The 23,097-nt window shown below is 50.9% G+C and overlaps 1 protein-coding gene and 1 long non-coding RNA gene across 20 annotated transcripts in view; one reads left to right on the top strand and one right to left on the bottom strand.

Moving 5' to 3' along the window:
* Positions 1-1,853: 1,853 nt before the first annotated feature.
* Positions 1,854-5,725, bottom strand: LOC144276956 (uncharacterized). The gene is made up of 4 exons (XR_013348368.1): positions 5,670-5,725; positions 4,128-4,344; positions 2,571-2,713; positions 1,854-2,322 (listed from the first exon to the last, which is right to left on the bottom strand). It is a non-coding gene; the product is annotated as an uncharacterized LOC144276956 (long non-coding RNA).
* Positions 5,726-15,421: 9,696 nt separating this feature from the next.
* The window catches only part of HP1BP3 (heterochromatin protein 1 binding protein 3), a 79,492-nt gene continuing 71,816 nt past the window's right edge, over positions 15,422-23,097 (top strand). For 4 of the 19 annotated variants that reach the window (XM_077837534.1, XM_077837531.1, XM_077837532.1 and 1 more), the window contains exons 1-2: positions 15,716-15,787; positions 16,867-16,945. The gene's annotated coding sequence lies outside the window, so the exon portion shown is untranslated. Of the gene's footprint in view, positions 15,441-15,646; positions 15,788-16,866; positions 16,946-23,097 lie in introns of those variants that run through there. The other 15 variants (XM_077837540.1, XM_077837538.1, XM_077837535.1 and 12 more) reach the window with 11 other exon arrangements.

Here is a 23,097-nt window from a genome sequence, read left to right as displayed (position 1 = left end):
GGGTGCTTCTTCCAGTGATGGTCCCTATCTGTATTCCACCTGTGGGTGTACACCATGCACCTAAGGCCAAAATTTTTTAGTAAGTGTGATGGGGTCCCCAGGATGCAACCTGTACTGAGGGATTGCTGAGCTCCCAAACCCACCAACCTTGGCTGCCTTTCATGCTATGATGCTAATGTCAAGCTACAAGCCTCTGACAGGCATAGCACTTACACAGCCATCCACAGACACACCCAACTGTGTTACTGAATGAGCTCTGAGCCACTCATGAACCAACATTAGAGAGGGTCCAGCCAATACCCCCAGAACCTCAGTCTTGCACCCCAGAACTGTAGCATCTTGCACTGGTCAGAAGCATGGCCAGTGTAAGCTCATTACCTAGTTCACCACTTCTTCATAGGAAAGTGGACATGCAACAGCCTTTGTAACCTGAGCTGAGATTTCCCAAGCACTTTAGACAAACTCACTGGTAAGGATATAACATTAAAATAAGTTTATTAACAACAGAAAGATTGATTTTAAGTGATTATAAGTGGTAAGCCTAAAGGTCAGAGATAAGAAGAAGATAAAAAAAATAAAAAGTAAACACGCATTCTCAATTCTAAACTATTAGTCTAAGCAAGAGTTGAATTGACCGATGGTACAAGCAAATTACAGTTCCTCAATACACAGACTGGATCTTTTACCCGCCTGGGACCAAACTCCATCAGTTCAAAGCCCTTTTCTTCCAGGCCTGCTTCTGGAGGTGAGGGGGAAGAGAGGCCAAGTGATGATGTCACTGCCTCTTGTTTTATACCTTCTTCCAGCTGCTTGAAAGATCCTTGCTGTGATGTGGGGGTCAATCAGTCCCCACTGATCAGTCTCCATTACATATGTGCCTTCTTTGAGAAGTCTCTGGGATAGTGGATTGTGTGTTGATGAGCCATTAACGATCATCTGGCCAGTGATGGCTACTCCTTTATTGTAACAGAACGTCTGATTGTGGGTGATCCCAACCTCAGAACGTAGTTTTGTAACACATAAAGCAATACTTCATATATAATGATAGTACATACAATCCAACAGGATGTTACTGTTCAACACATCAAGACTTTTTAAATGATACTTCACAAGGATGCTACTTTGAGGTACATAGTGTCACAGTAAGCAGTGTCCTTTGGTCCGCACTTTCATAGTTGATCTCCTCATGCTCTCAACCAAAGGTATAAAGGGCAGTGTGGACCAATGCCTCTCCAGTTCCTTCTCTCCCCCATGTGGCCTGAGTCAGAATCCTGTGTCCACTTAGATCTCCCTCTACTTTAATACGTGTAAATATAATTTGTAAAATTTTTTACTACTTTCAGTAATTTAGACTGTGGGTTTTTTTTTAACATTAATATAGCTAAATTAGTTTGCCTCACCCCAGAGAGCTTCCCCCTGTGGAGAGGTACTAGTCCAAGAGTTCCTGGGTTCAAGAACTGTCTCCTACCCCAGTTCCTTCTCCGTCAGTAACAAACACCAGCGCCGCCTTTATTGCCTTGGGGAGGCTCACATCACCACCAAGTGCAGTATATGCCACTCCTTTCCTCCCCGAACTCATGAGGGACAAGAACTCTGCCTGTAGAAGCACCTCATGGAGCAGGCTATGAGGCCCCATTCAGTTCCAGGCCACGGAGACCCCCCTGTACAGCAGTTTCAGACTGCAAGCAGCGCCTCTCCAAGCATGAGCTCTAGAACAGAGGGTAAGACACTTAAGCCTACAAAACCCTCTCACAAGAGTAGGGGATATGATCATAGGCATACAGACATGTCCCTGTCCAGATCTGCCTCTAAGAAAAGGGATCTTTCCCCACCTCAGTCCAAGTTGGGTGAGTCCTTGCACATAAGAGTCCAAAAGAGTTAGGTCCACACAAACCTTCCATTCAAGAAGTCAAAGCACGAAGGAAGAAGGATCTGATGGTACCAATTCAGGCTCCATTCCACAAGCCAAAAGACTGGCACTTGCAGTTCCCATATGGGAGCTCCATTCTGGACCCCCAGTTGATGGTTGTTACATACTCCTTGTGGAATCCTCTGCATACTATACCATCAGACACCCTGGATCCACCAGTCTCCACCAGTAACTCCTCAGTAACTCAGGAAGGACCAAACGCTTTACCCTGCCAGAGGATATTTTCACTCTGTATTATCCACAGTCTCCTCTTTTGCCAGGCTTGGCTCTCCTTAAAGACATCCTTACACCCAAAGAAACCACCTTGAGAGGAAGAGAATGCTCTCCTACTGCATCGACAACTGAGAACATCCTCACACTGGTACTGACAGCGCTGCCACTAGAGCAGGAACCTATTATTTCATGGAGAGAATCAGATGATCCAGATGTACTTACCCCTTGAGGGAAACAAGCCCAGACAGAACCACAGGAGGCAGTGGAACTGTCCACCTCCTTCAGAATATGGTTACCCAGTGGACCATTGGTACCCTATGTCTTGGGGCCCTCTCCCACCAGCCAATCCTTCTTACTGGGCCCCATCAGATTGTACAGCAGACATCCCAGATCCGTACAAGAAGCACCTCTCCCAGTCAATACCAACCAGATTCATTGGCGTTTGAGGAGGAAGTAGTTGACCTTGACACAGTTCCACTGGTTCTGACAGCTGTATCATCCTCTTCACCAGATGAGGTGGTTGCTCCATCATCCCCCTCCCCAGCCGATGACCACAAGCAGTACCAGGAGCTATTACAGAAGGCAGCAACCGAGTGTCAGTTACAGAACACACAACACGGTTTATTGGACATCTTCCAGCCCTCTGGCTCTTCTAGGGTAGCTCTTATAGTCAATCATTTTGGAACCTGCCAGATCTGTGTGGCATACCCCCTGCCTTTTGTGCCCCTCCCTCAAAGAGAACTGAAAAACTATATTTTGTGCCAGCTAAAGGGACAGAGTTTTTGGGGCCGGTTTTGTTCAATTGGGGCCGGTTTTGTTCAATATCTTCATAAATGATCTGGAGGATGGTGTGCATTGCACTCTCAGCAAATTTGCGGATGATACTAAACTGGGAGGAGTGGTAGATATGCTGGAGGGCAGGGACAGGATACAGAGGGACCTAGACAAATTGGAGGATTGGGCCAAAAGAAATCTGATGAGGTTCAATAAGGATAAGTGCAGGGTCCTGCACTTAGGACGGAAGAACCCAATGCACCGCCACAGACTAGGGACCGAATGGCTAGGCAGCAGTTCTGCGGAAAAGGACCTAGGGGTGACAGTGGACGAGAAGCTGGATATGAGTCAGCAGTGTGCCCTTGTTGCCAAGAAGGCCAATGGCATTTTGGGATGTATAAGTAGGGGCATAGCGAGCAGATCGAGGGACGTGATCGTTCCCCTCTATTCGACATTGGTGAGGCCTCATCTGGAGTACTGTGTCCAGTTTTGGGCCCCACACTACAAGAAGGATGTGGATAAATTGGAAAGAGTCCAGCGAAGAGCAACAAAAATGATTAGGGGTCTGGAACACATGACTTATGAGGAGAGGCTGAGGGAACTGGGATTGTTTAGTCTGCAGAAGAGAAGAATGAGGGGGGATTTGATAGCTGCTTTCAACTACCTGAGAGGTGGTTCCAGAGAGGATGGTTCTAGACTATTCTCAGTGGTAGAAGAGGACAGGACAAGGAGTAATGGTCTCAAGTTGCAGTGGGGGAGGTTTAGGTTGGATATTAGGAAAAACTTTTTCACTAGGAGGGTGGTGAAACACTGGAATGCGCTGCCTAGGGAGGTGGTGGAATCTCCTTCCTTAGAAGTTTTTAAGGTCAGGCTTGACAAAGCCCTGGCTGGGATGATTTAATTGGGGATTGGTCCTGCTTTTGAGCAGGGGGTTGGACTAGATGACCTCGTGAGGTCCCTTCCAACCCTGATATTCTATGATTCTATGAGTTTTTATTCACTCATACATTGCCCAATTCTTGAGTGGTGCAAGCAGTTTCAGAAAGGTCCAGGACACAGCATCTTAAGACTACTCCCACAGACATGGGTGCTAGACACCTCAACCTTTCGGGGAGGAAAATATTTTCATTGGCTAGTCTCCAATTCAGACTTGCTAACTACCGGACACTGTTAGCAAAATAAGATTTCCTGATTTTTTCTAAATTTTTACACTTTAAAGACAAACTTCCTCAGGAAGACAGGGCCCAGTTCCAACTCCTCATTGATGAAGGCAGGATGGTGGCCAAGACATCACTCCAAGAAACAGTAGAGACAGTGGAGCCTTCACCACACTGGTAATCATGAGGCATGAGTCGTGGTTGCAATCTTCTGGATCACCCTGGAGAACCCTGAATACCATCGAGGACCTTCTCTTTGATGAGTCTAACCTTTTTCAAGAAAAGACCGATGAGTCTCTACACTCCCTTAAAGACTCTAGGACAGCCTTCTTCCCCCTGGACATTTACACCCCTGCCCTGAAGAGGAGACATCGTAAGCAAATCTATAGACCCAGGCCTCCCACTCAGGCATTCTATCATCAGCACCCTGTGAACCCCAACCGCCTCTGCAAAAGCCTAAGGGTTCAAAAACCTAGATATGTAACTTCTTCTACCTCTCAGATCAATGTCTGGCCTCACCCACGGTCCGAGGCATCCTTCTGATGGTATGCTTGAGGACTGCATACCGATATTGATGCCATACCTTATTGCCCCCCAAAAAACCTTTGGTGGCTGCCTTACTCACTTTGCCATAACTGGAGGACAGTAACAACAGACAAGTGGGTACTAGACATCATGCACCAAGGCTACACCATTGAATTTCTTACCTCCCTGCCCCAAACCCCCTTCCCAGGCCCTTTCCAGTGACCAATCTCACACAAAGATTCTTCATCTAGAGGTAAGTTCTCTACTCCAGAAAGGGGCCAGAGAACTGATGTCCCCTCAGCACTACGGGAAAGGGTTCTACTCCCCATATTTCTTAGTCCCCAAAAAATCCTGTGTATGGAGAACAAGTCTCGACCAAAGCCAACTAAACGTATTTACCCAAAAATTAAAATTCCACATGGTCACGTTGGCACTAAAAATTCCCTTTCTGGAAAAGTGCATATGGTTCTCAGCTCTCAATAGGAAAGACACTTTCATCTACAATCACCCATCCCACAGAAATTTCCTAATTGGGCAAGACCACTTCCAATTCAGAGCCCTTCCATTCAGACTAGCTATGGCACCTTGGGTCATCACAAAAGTCCTTTCAGTGGTGGTAGCTTGATGAGAAGAAACAGCTTTATTGTCTTTCTATATCTTGATAACTAGCAGATCCAGCAGGGAAGTCCAACTGGCAACTCAATTCCTAGTCTGTCTTCTGTCTTCCCTGGGAATTTGTCTTAACCACAAAAAGTCCACTTGGACTACCATGAGGTCCATAGATTTCATAGGAGTGACTTTGGACTCAACCACAGCAAGAATCTATCTTCCCACTGACAGATTCCACACCGTGGACAATCTGATAAAACGGGTCAACCTCAGACATGAGACTACAGTCAGGAGCTGTCTTTTCCTCCTTGTTTGCATGGCCTCATGCACCCATGTCTCACCATTCTCCAGGTTTCAGCTCCACTGCCTACAAACCTGGCTTCAGTCCATCTACTCACCAAACAAAAAGACACCATTGATACCAAAGTAACAATTCCAGCACAGGGTATGGTTTCTCTCACCTGGTGGACAAATCTGGAGAAAGTTTGCGTGGGAGTTCTTTTCCTCACACCTACACCTGAGAAGACAAAAATCACAGGTGCATCTTTCTTAGGGTGAGGAGCCCATATGTAGCACAAGTATACGTAGCAGGGTAGCCCTGGTAGCACAGGTAGTAGGGGCAGGGCTCAGTGGTGCTAAATACATATCCACCAGTTTCGGGGGGATTGTACTTGGTACTGCCACTGGTACTGCCTATGCTACTGTGACTACACTGCTATTTATACTAGCCCTAGCTCCATGAGCGGTATGGACACACATGAGTAGAGGAATCACATCCTTGCTTGTAGTGTAGACATAACAGTCTAATGTTCCATTGGCTACTGAGTGTCTAACAAATGAAATTCAAGGTCTTACTGTTAGTATTAGAAGCCTGAAATGAAGATCCAATCTACTCAAGGGACAAACATCCCATTATGGTGGTAGAGATTGGCAGGGTTGGAGCATCTGATGGTTCTACCATGTAATCTCAAAGGACACGAGCCCATGACGCAATTTAATCTAATCTATCATTTATAAAATTGGCATCAGTTTTGTATTTAAACACTAAACAAAATTATGACAACATGTGGGAGTCCAGAATAGGGGGTACTTTTTCTCTGTTCCCCAGATTATGGGCATATGTAAATTATATGCTCAGGGAGAGTGAGAAACTGTGACACAGAGGCACAGATGCACAAGGATGTTTAAAGAAAAGGAGTACTTGTGGCACCTTAGAGACTAACCAATTTATTTGAGCATAAGCTTTCGTGAGCTACACGAAAGCTTATGCTCAAATAAATTGGTTAGTCTCTAAGGTGCCATAAGTACTCCTTTTCTTTTTGCGAATACAGACTAACACGGCTGTTACTCTGAAACCTGTCAAGGATGTTTAGGCACTTAATTCCCATTGATTTCTATGGAATTTGGGAGTCTTAAATACCGAGAGCCACTAGAGGACCTGGGCGTCTGCCTGGCCCTGACTTCCGTCCCTCCCTTTCTTCCCAATGCCGCCCTGTTACCTGCCCTCTCCACCCTGGGGAAACCCATCTCTGTCATCAGCTCTCTCCCGTTGGGCTGCGAAGACCCCACCCTCCGTCACGTCCTCTCGTTCCGCCGGCAAGTGCAGCTTCAACTGCCACCGCCGGCGTGTGACGGAGAGGCGCTCGACGGGTCCTTCCTGGTCCCCTACCAGGGGTCCATTACCGGGTGCATTATTCAACGGGGGAGGCCTGGTGCTACCTCTGCCAGGTGATGGGGCACGTCTGGAGGAACCGCACCTTGGCCCAGCAAGGAGGGGCACCCGGGACCCCCGAGCCCCGGCGGGGCACCGGCCTTGTCGTCACCGGCGCCCCTAGCTGCCCAGCTCCTGAAGCCCCCCCTCCTCCTTCCCAGTCTACCACTGCTCCCGCTTGGGCCCAAGGGGCACTTCCCTCACTATGCCCAGACGAGCGGGAGAGCCGCACCCCCGCTGCTTGCAATCTGGCGGGGCCTGTGGAGGAGGGTGCGGCAGGGACACCGCCGGAAATGGGAGAGGGCCCGCCCCAGGGGGAATCCTCCCTCCCTCATGCTGCCCCACCGTTGCCCCCCGTGAGTCCCTGAGCCATCGCCTCTGCCCCTGACACGATCCCTGCTAGACAGCCCCCGGATGATGCCATGGAGGGCTGGGCCCTAGTCCAGGGGAAGTGAGGCAAGCGGAAGGCTCGAGCTCTGCTCCTCGCATCTGATGCGGAGGCCCCCTAGAAGACCAGGAAGGGGGGCACCGATGCCGAGCCTTCCGCTTTGCCCACGGGTGTATTCCATCCACCAGTGCCGGCTGGGGAAGACGTGGCAGCACCAGAAGGCAGTATCTCCCCTCCACGGGAATCCCTCCCCTCCGAGGCCCCCAAGACAGCCCCTTCTGCCCTGGTACCATCTGAAGCCTCTATAAGCTCCGAGGCGACTGTCACGTTCAGTGCCAGCGGGGAGAACCCCAGGGTGGCAGAAAATGATCTCCCTTCCATATACGAGGAGATCAAGGCCCTGGGTCTGACCCTGGTCACCCAGGGGTAGGACAACCCTTTGCCAGTGGGCCTCGATCTGGGCGACCTCACTCCAGCCCCCCTTTTCCCATGCTCCCTCCCCCAACCATTGCTTCCGCTCCCACCTCCGAGGAGCCCCTGGACTCAACCCGGCCCCAGAAGGCACCCCGCTGATGACCACCGAGCCTGTTCAGGCGACAGCCTGTGCCACGCGGCCAGGACCCGAGCCACAAGGGGCACCCCTCGTTGGTGTGGAGCAATCGACTTCCTTCCCGGGTGGGGACCCTATAGAAGACAGTCCAACTCCTGATGCTGTGGCTGCCAAACCCACCATAGAGCCTGCGCCCGGCATCGCTGAGAGCCCCCTCTCCACCGCCTCAACCCTTGAGCCTGATCAGGAGGCGCTACCATCCAGCTGCTTGGCTCCCTAAGCCCAGAATCTCGCCCCTGCCCCTGCCCCTGATTCCAGCCCTCCCCTTGTTACTGACCCTGTCCCTATCCCATCCACCTCCCGCAATATTATTGCCGCCCCTAGGGCTGTCTCCTTCCCTTTTCCAGCAGATGACCTCCCAGGGAGCGGCCTTTGTGTTTCCCTGTCCCGACCCACTAGGGGCTGCTATCGTCCCTCCGCCGCCCCCTATTGCCCCAGGATTCGAGGTGGGCCTAGTGGCGCCAGCCCATCAGGCACCCCGTCGGGGGTCTGCACCCTGTCTGCCCTTCTCGGTGGGCCACGGGGCTGTACCAAGAGCCCCATCTGGGAATAACCAGGAGACCGTCACCCCACCCCCCCATGCGCTGTGAGAGGAGTTGTGGGAGTTTTTAGAAGACGTCCGTGGCTCCCGCAACAAGGTACAGCTTGCTCTCCAGCGATGGAGGCACTTTCATCAAATCCTCCGAGCTGTGAGGGCCCCCATGGGGGAGGGTAAAAGGACCGGGAAGCAGGCCGCCACGGCCTACCAGCGGGTCCGCCTCTTCCGTGACTCCTTACTCACCTATAGGGTAGATCATGGACTGTTGTGCGGCCCGTCGGGAGCCGCGAGCGTCCCTGCCGGCGAGAATCCACCCCAGCCATCCTCATGGCACCTCTTACCATGACAACGTTGAACACCCAGGGCTGTAGGATGGGTCTCCGCAGGTCCCAGGTGCTCTCCTTCCTTCGGGATGGGGGGTATTCTGTGGTTTTCATGCAGGAGACCCATACAGATCTGACCGCCGAAGGCAGCTGGCGGCTGGATTAGGGGGACAGGGTCTACTTTAGCCATCTCACAGTTCGTACGGCTGGAGTGGCGACCCTGTTCTCCCCCGACCTACAGCCCGAGGTGCTGGGGGTCGCCAAGGCTGTGCCGGGCCGCCTGCTGCACCTCCGGGTCTGTATGGAAGGACTCGTGGTCAACCTCATTAACGTCTATGCCCCGACATCAAGCCCGGAGCGGCTGCCATTCTATCAGCAGGCATCTGCCTTCCTCAGCACCTTAGATCCTCATGAGTGCCTGGTCCTGGGAGGGGACTTTAACATCACCCTCGAGGAGTGGGACCGCTCGGGGACCAAGCTGAGCCCGGCCGCAGCAGACGTCCTCTGGGAGATAGTCGAACACCACTCCCTGGTGGACGTCTGGCGTGACCACCACCCGGATGACATTTCCATGTTCACCTTTGTCCGGGTGGAGGACCATCAGTCGTGCCACTCCCAGTTGGACCGTATTTATTTATCACGCTTCCATCTTTCATGAGCCCACTCCTCCAGCATCCGGCCGGCCCCATTTTCTGACCATCATTTAGCCACCGTGACGGCCTCCCTCGGCACGGAAAGGCCAGGGCCGGCCTATTGGCATTTCAACAACAGCTTGTTGGAGGAGGAGGGCTTCATGACGTCCTTCTGGGAGGTCTGGCTGGCCTGGCGAGGGCAGCGGCGTGCCTTTCCCTCGGTGCGGCGGTGGTGGGACCTGGGGAAGGTGCGCGCCCGGCTCTTCTGCCGTGACTACACCCAGGACGCCAACAGCAGTTGCGATAGAGCAGTTGGAACGGGAGGTCTTAGAGCTGGAGAGGCGTCCAGCCGCCAGCCCCAAGGATCCGCCCCTCTGCGGAGCGTGCTGGGAGAAGTGGGAGGAGCTCCGAGCCCTCGAGGACCATCGGGCCTGGGGTGACTTTGTTCGATCCTGCATCTGTCTCCTTCGATCCTGCATCCGTCACTTCTTCTACGCCCTGGAGAAAAGGAGGGGGGCCAAGAAACACGTCACCTGCCTTCTGGCAGAAGAAGGCACCCCCCTCACGGATCCGGTGGAGATGTGCGGGAGGGCGAGAGCCTTCTACGCAAGCCTTTTCTCCCCAGATCCGACCGATCCTAACGCTTGCAGAGTGCTCTGGGAGGAGCTCCCTACAGTCAGCGTGGGCAACTGAGACCGGCTAGAGCTGCCTCTCACTCTGGCCGAGTTCTCGGAAGCCCTCCGTTGCATGCCCACCAATAAATCTCCGGGTACGGACGGGCTGACCGTGGAGTTTTACCGTGTGTTCTGGGACGTCCTCGGCCCAGACCTAGTCACCATCTGGGCCGAGTCTTTGCAGAGCGGGGTCCTCCCTCTTTCGTGCAGGTGAGCCGTGCTCGCCTTATTGCCGAAGAAGGGGGACCTCTGCAATTTACGAAATTGGCGTCCTGTCTCGCTCCTCAGCATGGACTACCAAGTCGTGGCAAAAGCAATCTCGCTGCGGCTAGGGTCCGTGTTGGCGGACGTGGTCCACCCAGACCAGACCTACACCGTCTCGGGCCGCAGAATCTTTGACAACCTATATCTGGTCTGGGACCTTTTGGAACTCGGGTGTAGGGATGGTCTGTCATTTGCCCTCCTGTCTTTGGATCAGGAGAAGGCATTCGACAGGGTGGATCACGGGTATCTCCTGAACACTCTGCAAGCGTTTGGCTTTGGACCCCAGTTTGTGGGTTTTCTCCAGGCGCTGTACGCCTCCGCAGAGTGTCTGGTCATGCTCAACTGGACCCTGACCGAACCAGTCAGCTTCGGGCGAGGAGTACGGTGGTGTGCCCCTCTTGGGCCAGCTGTACACTCTGGCGATCAAGCCCTTCCTCTGTCTCCTCCGAAGGAGGTTGACAGGGTTGGTGCTGCGGGAGCTGGAGCTGCGGCTGGTCCTGTCGGCGTATGCTGATGACGTGCTCCTCGTGGTCCAGGACCCAGGCGACTTGGCGCCGGTGGAGGCTTGCCAGGCCATCAATTCAGCAGCCTCCTCCGCCTGGGTCAACTGGGTCAAGAGCTCTGACCTGGTGGTCGGGGACGGCTGGCAGGCGAGCTCCCTCCCACCCACGCTTCAGGCAATCCGGTGGAGCGCGGGTCCACTGCTCTATCTCAGCGTTTACCTTTCTGCCACACATCCCTCTCCGCCGGACAACTGGCAAAATTTAGAGGGCGGGGTGACAGAGTAGCTCCGGAAATGGACAGGACTACTCCGGTGCCTCTCTCTCCAAGGGAGAGCGCTGGTGCTTAATCAACTAGTCCTGTCCATGCTCTGGTACCGGCTCAACACCCTGGTCCCGGCCCCGGGTTTCCTGGCCAACCTCCGGACATTGATTCTGGAGTTCTTTTGGTCAGGACTGCACTGGGACCTTGCAGGGGTTCTCCATCTACCCCTGGAGGAGGGAGGGCAGGGCCTGAAATGTCTGCACACTCAGATCCACGTGTTCCGCCTCCAGGCTCTGCAGAGGCTCCTTTATGGGTGCAGGTAGTCCAGCGTGGAGCATTCTGGCACACGCCTTCTTGCGCCACTTCTGAGGGCTCCGATACGACTGGCAGCTTCTTTATCTCCATCCGAGAGGTCTTCCGCGAGACCTCTCCGGGCTGCCGGTCTTCTACCAAGACCTCCTCTGGACCTGGAAACTGTTTTCAAGGACCAGGTCCGGGGCAGCCACCGAGGGGACAGATCTCCTCGCAGAGCCCCTGCTACACAACCCCCAGCTCCACATGCAGGTGGCGGAGTCCTGCTCGGTGCGCCAGAGGTTGGTCCTGGCAGAAGTCACAAGAGTCGGAGACCTCCTGGACTACAACTGCAGAGACTGGCTGGATCCCCTGATGCTCGCTCAGCGCATGGGGTTCTCCAGACCTCGTACTCCCCGGCGCGTACTTCAAGAGGTGAAGGCAGCTTTGCCACCCGCTGCTCGGGTTTATCTCGACCGGGTCCTGCACGAGGGTGCGCCCCGCCCACCCTCTACCGCAGGCCTGCCGGATCTTTTAATTGGACCCCTGCCCCGTGGACCCAACTGACCCCCTCAGCCCTTCACCGTGAGCTGGCTGCACGAGATGCAGCCGGTCTGCTTCCAAACCGCCCCAAGGAAACATCTATACACGTTCGTGCTCCACACCCTTCACACCCTCACCCTCGTGTCCCGCCCCGATACAAAATGGCGGGACCTCCTGCCACCTTTGGAGGGTGAGGAGCCCCGGTGGGCCAGCCTATATTCCACCTTGGTCCCGCCACGGATATCAGTTGACGGCTCCTTCACGGAGCCGTGAGCATGGGTGTATTCTTGGCGTGGTTCACCTCCATCCCAGACACCTGCCCCTTTTGCGGCGTGAGGGAAATCCTGGCACACATATATCTGGACTGTGCCAGGCTGCAGCCCCTATTCTGGCTCCTCACCAATATTTTATTACGTTTTTGGTTGCACTTTTCCCCTCACCTTCTTATTTATACACTCCCTATCCGTGGCCCCACAAAGTCACGGGATCTCCTGGTCAACCTCCTCCTGGCCCTAGCTAAAATGGCCAGCTATAAAACCAGAGTGAGGAGGTTGGCCGATGGAGTCTCCTGTGACTATGGGGCCTATTTCAGATCCTTGGTCCATTCACGTATCTGGGCAGAGTTCCTCTGGGCGACATCCACTGATGCCTTTGAGGAGCAGTGGGTGCTGTCCGGGGTTCTCTGCTTGGTGTCCCCGTCCGGTTCCCTTCGTTTGACCCTTTGACCGCACTCCTGTCCCTGTTATTTCATTAGTTGTCCCCCGGATTTATTTGGTATCCAGGTCCTGTGGATCCCCCTCTTAGGCTGGGGGCGGGGAATCCTTTAGCAGTGGATGGGTTTTGCCCGCCCACTTCCTGTATCCCAATAGGATTACTCTCCTATAGACATCTGGCCTGACCCTGTCACATTACTTATTCTTAAGACATTAGGGCTCTCAATCAGTTCCCTGCAGGTCCATCTTCCAGCAATCAGCACCTTTCATTTGCGGACCGTACTAACTTCACTCATCCCACAATGGCTAGATTCCTGAAGGGACTTATTCAAACTCTTCCACCAATGGTAAAACCAACACCACAATGGGACCTCAACCTTATTCTTTTGGTTCTCACCAAACGTACCTTCAAATCATTAGCCACCTGTTCTACGTCCCATCTCTTGATGAAAGTTGCCTTCCTAGTAGCCATAACATCAGCCAGGAGGGTGAGCGAGCTGGGAGCACTCATGGCAGAGCCGCCATATGCCATCTTTCATAAAGAGAAGGTCTCTCTTTGCCCCTCTCTCCCCCTTGGAAATTCATCCCTAAAGTAACTTTGGAGATTCAAATGAGTTAACCCATCCACTTACTGGTATTTTTTCCAAAACCGCATGCCTTTGATGAGGAGAGAGGGCTCCATTCTCTAGACGTTTACAGAGAACAAAAGCAATTAGAAAAACACAACCTTTTTATTTCCATAGCAGAGTGATCAAGGGGTCAAGCTCTATTTGTGTAGAGACTCTCTAAGTGGATCTCAAGTTGCATCATCCTTTGTTACCAACTAGCTCATATTCCCCCCCGCCCCAATGGGGTGAGATCCCATTCCACCAGCTCTCTGCAGCATCTCTGCAAGATGCACCTTTTCTAGGCATGTCATAAATGTAAAGGGAAGGGTAAACCCCTTTAAAATCCCTCCTGGCCAGAGGAAAAATCCTCTCACCTGTAAAGGGTTAAGAAGCTAAAGGTAACCTCGCTGGCACCTGACCAAAATGACCAATGAGGAGACAAGATACTTTCAAAAGCTGGGAGGAGGGAGAGAAACAAAGGGTCTGTGTCTGTGGGTATGCTGCTTTGCCGGGGATAGAACAGGAATGGAGTCTTAGAACTTTTAGTAAGTAATCTAGCTAGGTATGCGTTAGATTATGATTTCTTTAAATGGCTGAGAAAAGAATTGTGCTGAATAGAATGACTATTTCTGTCTGTGTGTCTTTTTTGTAACTTAAGGTTTTGCCTAGAAGGATTCTCTATGTTTTGAATCTAATTACCCTGTAAGGTACCTACCATCCTGATTTTACAGGGGTGATTCCTTTACTCCCATTTACTTCTATTTCTATTAAAAGTCTTCTTGTAAGAAAACTGAATGCTTTTTCATTGTTCTCAGATCCAAGGGTTTGGGTCTGTGGTCACCTATGCAAATTGGTGAGGATTTTTACCAAACCTTTCCCAGGAAGTGGGGTGCAAGGGTTGGGAGGATTTTGGGGGGAAAGACGTGTCCAAACTATGTTTCCCAGTAAACCCAGTTAGAGTTTGGTGGTGGCAGTGGTTATTCCAAGGACAAAAGATAAAATTAATTTGTACCTTGGGGAAGTTTTAACCTAAGCTCGTAAAAGTAAGCTTAGGAGGTTTTCATGCAAGTCCCCACATCTGTACCCTAAAGTTCAGAGTGGGGGAGGAACCTTGACAAGGCACATGTAGGATGGTGATCTGGAGCTCCATATATACCACAAGACATTATGTATTGGTCCAGATTTCTACTGCAGATGCAGCTGTGGGGAAAGCAGTACTATAACAAGCCATACTGTGACACTATTTTTTTAGTAATTTACATTTACCACAGTACTATACTTGCCTTTTTTGGTCTCTGCTGCTGCTTGATTGCTTACTTCCAGTTCCAAATTAGGTGTGTGGTTGACTGATCAGTTTGTCACTCTGAGGTGCTAATGTACACACTATTAGTGGCTATTCTCATTTCTTTGCCTCAGCATAGAAGTTACATGTGTTTCCTCTATCAGCTGGACTTAATTCTTCCTCCTCATGGCTTTCAGTTTATGTCACCTGTGATATGGGGGTGGGAAGAAATGTTACCCCCACTTTCAAAAGAGGTAAATTAGAGGTGTTTCAAGCCTAGTAAATGCCCAATCAGTGCATGTTACACTACTTAGCTATTTGTCCCAGTTTTTGGGCTGGGAGAGTCATTCAGCATGAATCTGGAATTGCTCCACTCCACTGTAGATTGACACAGAGGTGAGAACAAGGTCCTGCAATGTGCCTTACAGCAGTTTATGACCAGTGTGCTGCTCTGGAGCCTGCTCGCTTTTCTGCCTGGTTTCAGGGCAACTGATCCCTCCCCCGCCAGTTCTGCCCCTTAAACTCTCTCTGCAAGTTGGACAGGGCCGTTTCCAGGCCACCAAGCACAGGGCTGCTGTGATGCGGGTAAGCATGGGCCTGGCTGTCATTCGACTCCAAAGTTAACCCGAGGTACTTGCTGAGCCTCGCCTCCTGCCTCTTCCCGCGCTGTGGGAGGCTGGGGCCTCTCCGCCCCGTTCCTGGGGCTCGGCTGCCCCCGCCCGAGCAGCAGCCGAGGGCTGCCTTGGTCACTGTCTCTTTAAAAACGGCTGCAAGGAGCGCGTGCTACAGGAGGTGTGTCCCCACTCGGGAGCGCGCGCGGGCGACGGCTGTGCAGGATTGCGCAGCTCGTGAGCGCGGCCGAAGTGTCAGGCCCCACCAGCAGCACTGAGGTAACTGAGGCAGGGAGCGCGGCCGGCCGCCTTCCGGCCGCCACTGGGGACCCCCCCACCCCGCACCTTCGCCTTACCCGGCGCGCTCCCGCTTCTGTTTTGTAGTGGGGGGCTGCACTGCGCTCTGATTCCCGCCTAGTTCTGCGCCTGCGCCTGCGCCTCGCGCGGGAGCGCTGATTGGCCCTCAACTCGGGGCCCTCCTGACTGAAGGGCCGTGCTGGCGTTCAAGAGGTGTTCGGGGGCTGCGATTGGCTGCGAGGCGGCTGTGTCCGCCCCCCTCCCCTGTCTTCCCCGGTTTCTCCGCCGCCGCCATTAGAGGGGTTGCTTTGTGTCTCCTGAGTCTGCCGGTGAGTAACCCCCCCTCCCTGCGGAGGGGTAGGGTCCCGGGGTGGAGCCGAGGAAGGCCGCTGTTGGTGGAAGGGCTGCACGACCCCTCACCGACTGCGTGGGGGGGAGGGGCAGGTAGCGGCCCCGATTCCTCGCGCCGCTGGCCCCGTGTCCGGAGTGGCTAGGCGGGCGGCCAGGCTAGGCGGGAGCGAGGACAGGAGGGGGTGGACCTGGAGCTGAGCAGGCTCCATCTTCAGACGGCGTAGGGCGTCCTGGCTCGGGCAGCAGCGTTCAGCTGTCACCGGGGCGACCGGCCTTCCGCACCCCAGGGGCGCCGGGCATTGGAGGAGGGTGTGGATAGCGACTGGAGCGCCCTGCTCCCGCCCGAGCTGCGCGGGGCCATCCGAGACCGCACCAAGTAACACGCTTTACAGTAGAGTAGCCTGCAGTGCCCGGTAGAGCTGTGGCAGCGGCGAGAAGATGTGGTAGTCTTTTGGCTTGGCATGGCATGGAAGGCCGTTGCTACCTACATATCCAGCAGTGCTGAGGGATTTGATGTGGCTGTAAGGCTGGGCTGGACTGAGAGGGGCAGCCATGCACTCGGAAAATGAGAGAGCCCCATTCCGCTCCTCGGGATAAACTCCCTTACCGAGCAGCATTATTTCTGGTCTTGTCTTGGTTCAGTCACACCCAGAGACAAGCACAAAAGGAGCAGAGTTGAGTGAAACGAGATGTAGAGTGGAGGTTCAACTGAATGCCACCGACACTGCCGTTTGTAACCCCTCACTATCTCACCAGTAGCATTTACGTATTGGGAGGCATAAAAGACTGAACCTTATGGTATCCAGTATTTGAGAGCTGTTTGAGAGGAAGTGATACATGACACCACCTGCTTGATAGCAGTTTTGTTGATGCTAGACACTAAAAATCATGGACTCAGTAAAGACACTGGATTTATGGCTCACTACAACAAACCGTAACCTACCAACCCTCCTTTGTCCTGCAATTACAGAGATGTTAACTGCCCACTTCACCTTGAGCAGCCTCTCGAAACATGTATCAACTCGTTAAACTGAATGCTATTCCACTTTCTCTTTAGCTGACTCTCTGAGTACCTTTCCCAGACCTGAAGAAGAGTTCTGTGTAAGCTTGAAAGCTTGTGTCCCTCACTAGTAGAGGTTGGTCCAATAATATTTCATCCACTTTGTCTCTCTAAGACTGATGCTATCTGATGTTGCTGACAGATCTAACAAAATCAGCAATGACTCCGTGAAAGTGTAATCGCTTGGGGTAGCACAACCACCAGAAATATCAGTATCTTCTCTGTCATAAGTCCTGAATAGAACTGATGAGGGCTTAGGAAGTTTCTTAACACCAGCTGCTTTAACACCATTTTCACCACAATCTTTTCCAATAAAAGGAGGTTTTAAATCAGATGGTAGGTGTCTTGATTGCCACTGTTGAGATGGTTTCTTGAGCAGTGGCCCAAATCTGCACCTGGGTGGCAGGGGTCATCTAGTGCATTGTGTTTCTAAAAGAAAAGCCTTCATCCATGTCAGAATGTGTTTAGAGACTGTTAGGAGCTATGATTCAAATCCTAGAATACAAGGCACCATTCGTCTGTGTTTTGGGAAAAAAGCTTTTCTTTGGTGAGGTTTCAAAATCTAAGCCTTTATCTTCTCTCCTTTTCCCACCTAAAATGTAGTGGATGGAGGCTGTAAATTCTATAGCCAGAAAAAACTGGACTGTTCCAAAGTGGAAGCATTCTGGATTTATTAGCCTGTCCACCCCTCTGGACTGTGTTCCTGGCTAAAATCTTGTGTATGCTATTGTAGAAAAGAGAACAGAATAGTGAACGCATTCTTAGCTAGTGCAAATGGGCATAGCTCCATTTAAATTAACAGAGCAATGCCAGTTTACATCAGCTGGGAATCTATTGACTGTTCTTGGCCTTCTCCACAGCTGCAGCTTGGGAACACCAAACTCTGTCACACTTGACCCTGCTCAGAACAAATTTTCTATGTGATAACTGCCTATTGGCGACAAATCTATAAATCATGGAGACCAGCTTATCGTATAGTGAGGGAGATGATGTTTAGATAAATGTGATGCTTGTGGTTGGCTATTATCTCTGCTCTGTGACTCTCAGCTCACCTATATCAGCATTTCACGTGCAAGTTTGTGTATTCAGGCATCTGACTTAGCTGCTAAAATTCACTCCAGGTTAACAAGCATGTGAGTTATCGGTCATAGCAGACTTCTTAAACATACTCAATTTGTGACACTCTAGGTAGGCATCTAGTGTTTCAGTTATTTTTACTAAAAGTACACATTTTCATCGTTGTTTTCCCAACAAAAAAAAATCTGTTGGCAAGCAGATATATTTACTGTATGGAAAAAGATACTTAAATATTGATAGGTTTCAGAGTAACAGCCGTGTTAGTCTGCATCCGATGAAGTGAGCTGTAGCTCACGAAAGCTCATGCTCAAATAAATTGGTTAGTCTCTAAGGTGCCACAAGTACTCCTTTTCTTTTTTAAATATTGATGTTTTATATATAGGGCCCTACCAATTTCCTGGCCACGAAAAACACGTCATGGACCATGAAATCTGGTCTTTTGTGTGTTTTTTACCCTATACAATGCAGGTGTCATGAAGGAGACTAGCGTTTCTCAAATTGGGGGTCTTCAGAGCGGGGTGGCTAGGGAGTGACGGCTGAGCTCTGTGGGCAGCAGCACAGAAGTAAGGGTGGCACTACCATATCATGCCATCCTTACTTCCTCAGCTGCCCAGCTCTGAAGGCACCGCCACTGCCAGCAGCAGTGAAGAACTAAGGGTAGCAGTACTGCAACCCCCCCACAATAACTTTGCGACAACCCCCAACCCCCCCCAACTCCTTTTTGAGTCAGGACCCCTAGGATTACAACACATGAAATTTCGGCTTTAAATAGCTGAAATCATGAAATTTACAATTTTAAAAATCCTATAACTGTGAAATTGACCAAAATGGACCCTGAATTTGGTAGCAATTGGATAGCACCATAGTGATACTGTTATTCCCTAACATCTAGGGTTTAACAATCTCTTGCTCCCCAAGTTTTCCCTGTGTATGCAGGGAACCATGACTCTGAGTTGCAGTTGGGTATTGCCATCACAGCACCTATCTGATCTGTTTAACTTCACTCCACTCACTAATGAACTGTAAAGGGAGATCCATTCAGTTCTCTTCTACCAGAAGGATGGCTATTACAAGATATGGTCCAAGGGTATTGGTGAATAAAGTGGAAGGTCTCAGTAAATCAAGAATGCATAAGACATAAAACTCTTTTCCAACCGCACATTCTGTCTTTCCATGGAAAGAACCCAGTGAGAGTACACTGTAAATGTATACTCTGGCTTTTACAGTTTCTTGTAATTATTCTTAACAGTTATTCCTAAGTATAAAGAAAAGGAGTACTTGTGGCACCTTAGAGACTAACCGATGAAGTGAGCTGTAGCTCACGAAAGCTTATGCTCAAATAAATTGGTTAGTCTCTAAGGTGCCACAATTACTCCTTTTCTTTTTGCGAATACAGACTAACACGGCTGCTACTCTGATTCTTAAGTATGTAACCACTGAGTGCAACTCAGGAAAATGCACAGTTTGTTTTGTTTTTTTTCCCACAGTTTAGACAAAGATGGGAGCTGCTTCAGTCTTTAGGGTGTCATTTTTTTCACATTTTCCTTTTTGATTAAAACTATAACATTTGGCTCTGTTGCTGATGTCTTTTATTGTCTGTTTACAAGTGACCTAAGATGTCCTCTTATAACCTTTTGAGAGAGAGAATATAAGTAAAAAAGAGTTTCTTTACATAAAAAAACAAATATGAGCGGTTAGTGGATTATGTCCAGAACACACACTTTTTTAATATTAAAAAAACCCTCTAAAAATGTTATGCAGTTAGCATGAATTTAAACAGTCATATTTATCACTTGTAAACCTCTCTCCCTGATGTATAATATTAGTGATATAAACCTCCCTTCAAGTGTCAGGTTAGCGGTATATCAAAATTTTGAGTGACATCTGAATTTCAGTATCCATATTTTGCCCATAACTTCTCTAAGTGTTTTCCATAATGAATTTTCTGTTATAATAGCTTTAAGCTTCCAACCCAAACCTACAGTAAACTTCAAGTTGACACGCTGACTTTTGAACTTGGGATATTGTGCCCTCCAAAAGTCTTCTGCAGTAGCAGAAATGAGGAATCTAGGCTGTGAACCATAGCTAAAACTGTTTGAAAACAGTTTCCTAACAGGTTTCAGAGTAACAGCCGTGTTAGTCTGCATTCGCAAAAAGAAAAGGAGTACTTGTGGCACCTTAGAGACTAACCAATTTATTTGAGCATAAGCTTCCTTGAGCTACAGCTCGCTTCATCGGATGCATACTAACATGGGTTGTAGGTATCATGGTTTTGTGCTCCAATGCAGAGGACAAAAAATAACAATGCTGTTGTTTTTAAACAGCCATGCACGCAGAAACTTCTGCTCTATGCTAATCTTTTAGAGTTCTAGCACAGTTCCTCAGCATGGTTATAATATTACCTGTAACAGAATTGTATATAATGTACTGTATAAGCATGTTTGGAAATTATTTTAATCACTGGCATTCCCTAGCATGGAAAGGGCTAAAAAGGTTAAATGCTGCAGTACCTGGCTCTGGTCATCAAATTAGAAATAATGGGTAACACCAGTTAGGTTCTGACGAGTTATCTTCTCGTCCTATAGAAGTGATCTATAGAGCCCCACAAATCTGCGGATATCGACTTTGTATTCATGGAGATTTGCACCACAGATGCAGATATCTGTGGACCATGTTTGTGGATCAGATGTGGATACAAATTTTGTATCCATGCAGGGCTCTAGTGATCTGTTGCTGAGCTACTTCTATAGAATTCAGAAGATTAGAGGGTGAACGGAAAGAGAGAGACTGGAGTTTATGGTGGTGGTGGGGGGGGAGTTAACACTGAGAAAGCTATCTTGGACTCAGTGATCCAGGGAGGTCCTTTCTAGTCCTATGTTCTTATGATGTAAAAGCTTAGTAGAGACAAGGCGTGGATAGTTTTTTAGCTTCATAAAGCTAGTTGAGGTTATCTGTGCCTTGTCTCCACTGTGACCTTACATCAAGAGAGCTTCCATGAGTTATTGATCTCCATGTCCACAAACAGCTTTTTTGCAGGAAGATGTGTAATCACAAATGTAGCATTTAACCTTTATGTCCTGATTTTAGTTATTACTGCTGTTAATGCTACTGGGAGTCAGATGTCCAATTCTGTAGTATTTTTGTATCCTTCTTCGGGTGCTTGCTCATGTCAATTCCATTCTAGGTGTGTGCGTGCGCTCAAGTGTGGCCATCGGAGATTTTTGCCTGAGCAGTACCAGTAGGGCCAGCTGTGGCGCCCTCTGGAGTGCCGAGCTCATGCCGTGGTATGTCAGGCACCACTGGCCCTACGCCCTCTCAGTTCCTTCTTACTGACCACTGTGGTCAGTTGGAGCACCCCTCTTGCTTGGCAAGAGCTAGTGGTTGTCTATCATTTTGAACTTTGGGCCTTAAGGCTGTTGTATATAGTTCACTTTGTTGGCCTTAAGTAGTTAGGGTTCCAGTGGGATTTTGCCCCAGGAGGGGCATGCCCCGGTTTCCCGGGTTCAAGCCCTGCTCAGACTGCAGCAGGCCTATGCCTGTGAGTGACCCCCACAGCTGCTGCCTTAAGTGCCTAGGGGAGTCACGCATTCAGGAGCAGTGCCAGATCTGCAAAAACTTTTGGCCCTGCACCCAGAAGGAACAGGACATCCACCTCAGGGCTCTCCTGATGTAGTCCACCCTCTGGCTTCCAAGCTGTCCGAGCAGGTCACACCAAGTGCTTCAGCCTCCATGCATAGCACACTACCAGCAGCCAAATCCTGGCCCCATTCGCCATCGCTGGTGTTGAAAAAGAAAGCCAGGAAGCGCTCCCTGTCATCGAGCAAGAAGGCCCAGACATCATCTACCAAGAGACCCGGGCCTGCCCACCAGACTGCCCTGGAGCCACGTGATTGTGCCACCCTGCCTGGGGCACCCAGCACCCTGAAAGGTCCACCACTGACTCTTGGGAGCAGTTTGGGACCTGCATGCCTGCCTACACCTTTTTCAGCCCAGGTTCCCACGGTGCAGAGAGAACACAGGTCTCCACCAGCTCCCATGATGACCCTGGCTAAGGCTCCCTAAGAGGGTAAGCCTGCTGTTAAGACCCTTCAGGGAAGAGGGGACCAACGTCAGTCGCCAGATAGAAGGCATCTGTCTTCTCTGCCACGTCAGGAATCATGGAGCAGGTCCCAATCGTGTCGCCCAGGCAAGCTTCCAGATTCCCATGGTGCTACTCTCCGCTCCCCTTACTATTCCCAGCACCGCTTGCTGAATCAATGGTCGTCCTCTAGGCGTCGGTGCCAATCACCAGCATGGTGGGAACATTTCCCATTCCAGTATCGGTCCCCCCAGCACTGGCACCACTCTCCACGCTACAGTTACCATTCAGTTATGCCTGAGCAACGGTCACCGGTAGCTATGACCAGCAAACAAACTCAGGCGTTGACAGCTCCTCCCTGGTCGCCAGATGGTGGCTCCTCTGGTATGGAGGTCCAGTTCACCCCGTCGCCACGGTCTCGTCAACCTGGCTGGGCACCGGAGCCCGCTCCTTCATCGGCAGCACCACAATGGGCAGCATGGCCAATGGCAAGCACAGTGGCTGTATTGGAGCGTGTGGGGTGTACCGATCGTGGCGATGCCTCCTTCATAGCACTCCTTGGTGCCCGTGATGGGGCAGCAGCCCTACCGGCACCGGACCCGGTATTGGAAGTCTGTTCTGAAGTTGGGGCAGAGGAACCTGTGCCCACCCCAAGGCCTCTTTCTCCGACGGTGATCAAGACCCCAGCACCCCCACCGGTCTTCCTTGTTGTGCCCAGATGAGGTGGTCGCGGGACCTAGAGCTAGCCCAGTGGATGATTTTCAGTAGCAGCAAGCCCTTCTCCGGTGTGGCCAAGAACTGGGGCTTGAGGTGCAAGAGGTGGTAGAGCAGGAGGACACCCTCTTCAATGTTCTCTTGGCTTCTACGCCCACCCACGTCGCCCTGCCTGTGCGTGAGGGGGTCCTCAAGATATTCAAGGCTTTGTGGCAGATCCCCATCTCCATCTGATCCACCTCGAAACAGACAGAGAAAAAATACTTTGTGCTGGCCAAAGATTTCAAATACTTTTATACCCACCCGTCCCTGGCTTGGTAGTTGTATCTGTGGCCGATGAAAAGGACAAGTGGGTCTCC

Source organism: Eretmochelys imbricata, chromosome 18 (genome assembly GCF_965152235.1).
Source record: "Eretmochelys imbricata isolate rEreImb1 chromosome 18, rEreImb1.hap1, whole genome shotgun sequence".
Taxonomy (NCBI): Eukaryota; Metazoa; Chordata; order Testudines; family Cheloniidae; genus Eretmochelys; species Eretmochelys imbricata.
Note: the sequence above shows the minus strand (reverse complement) of the source record. Positions and strands in the feature narration are given on the sequence as shown.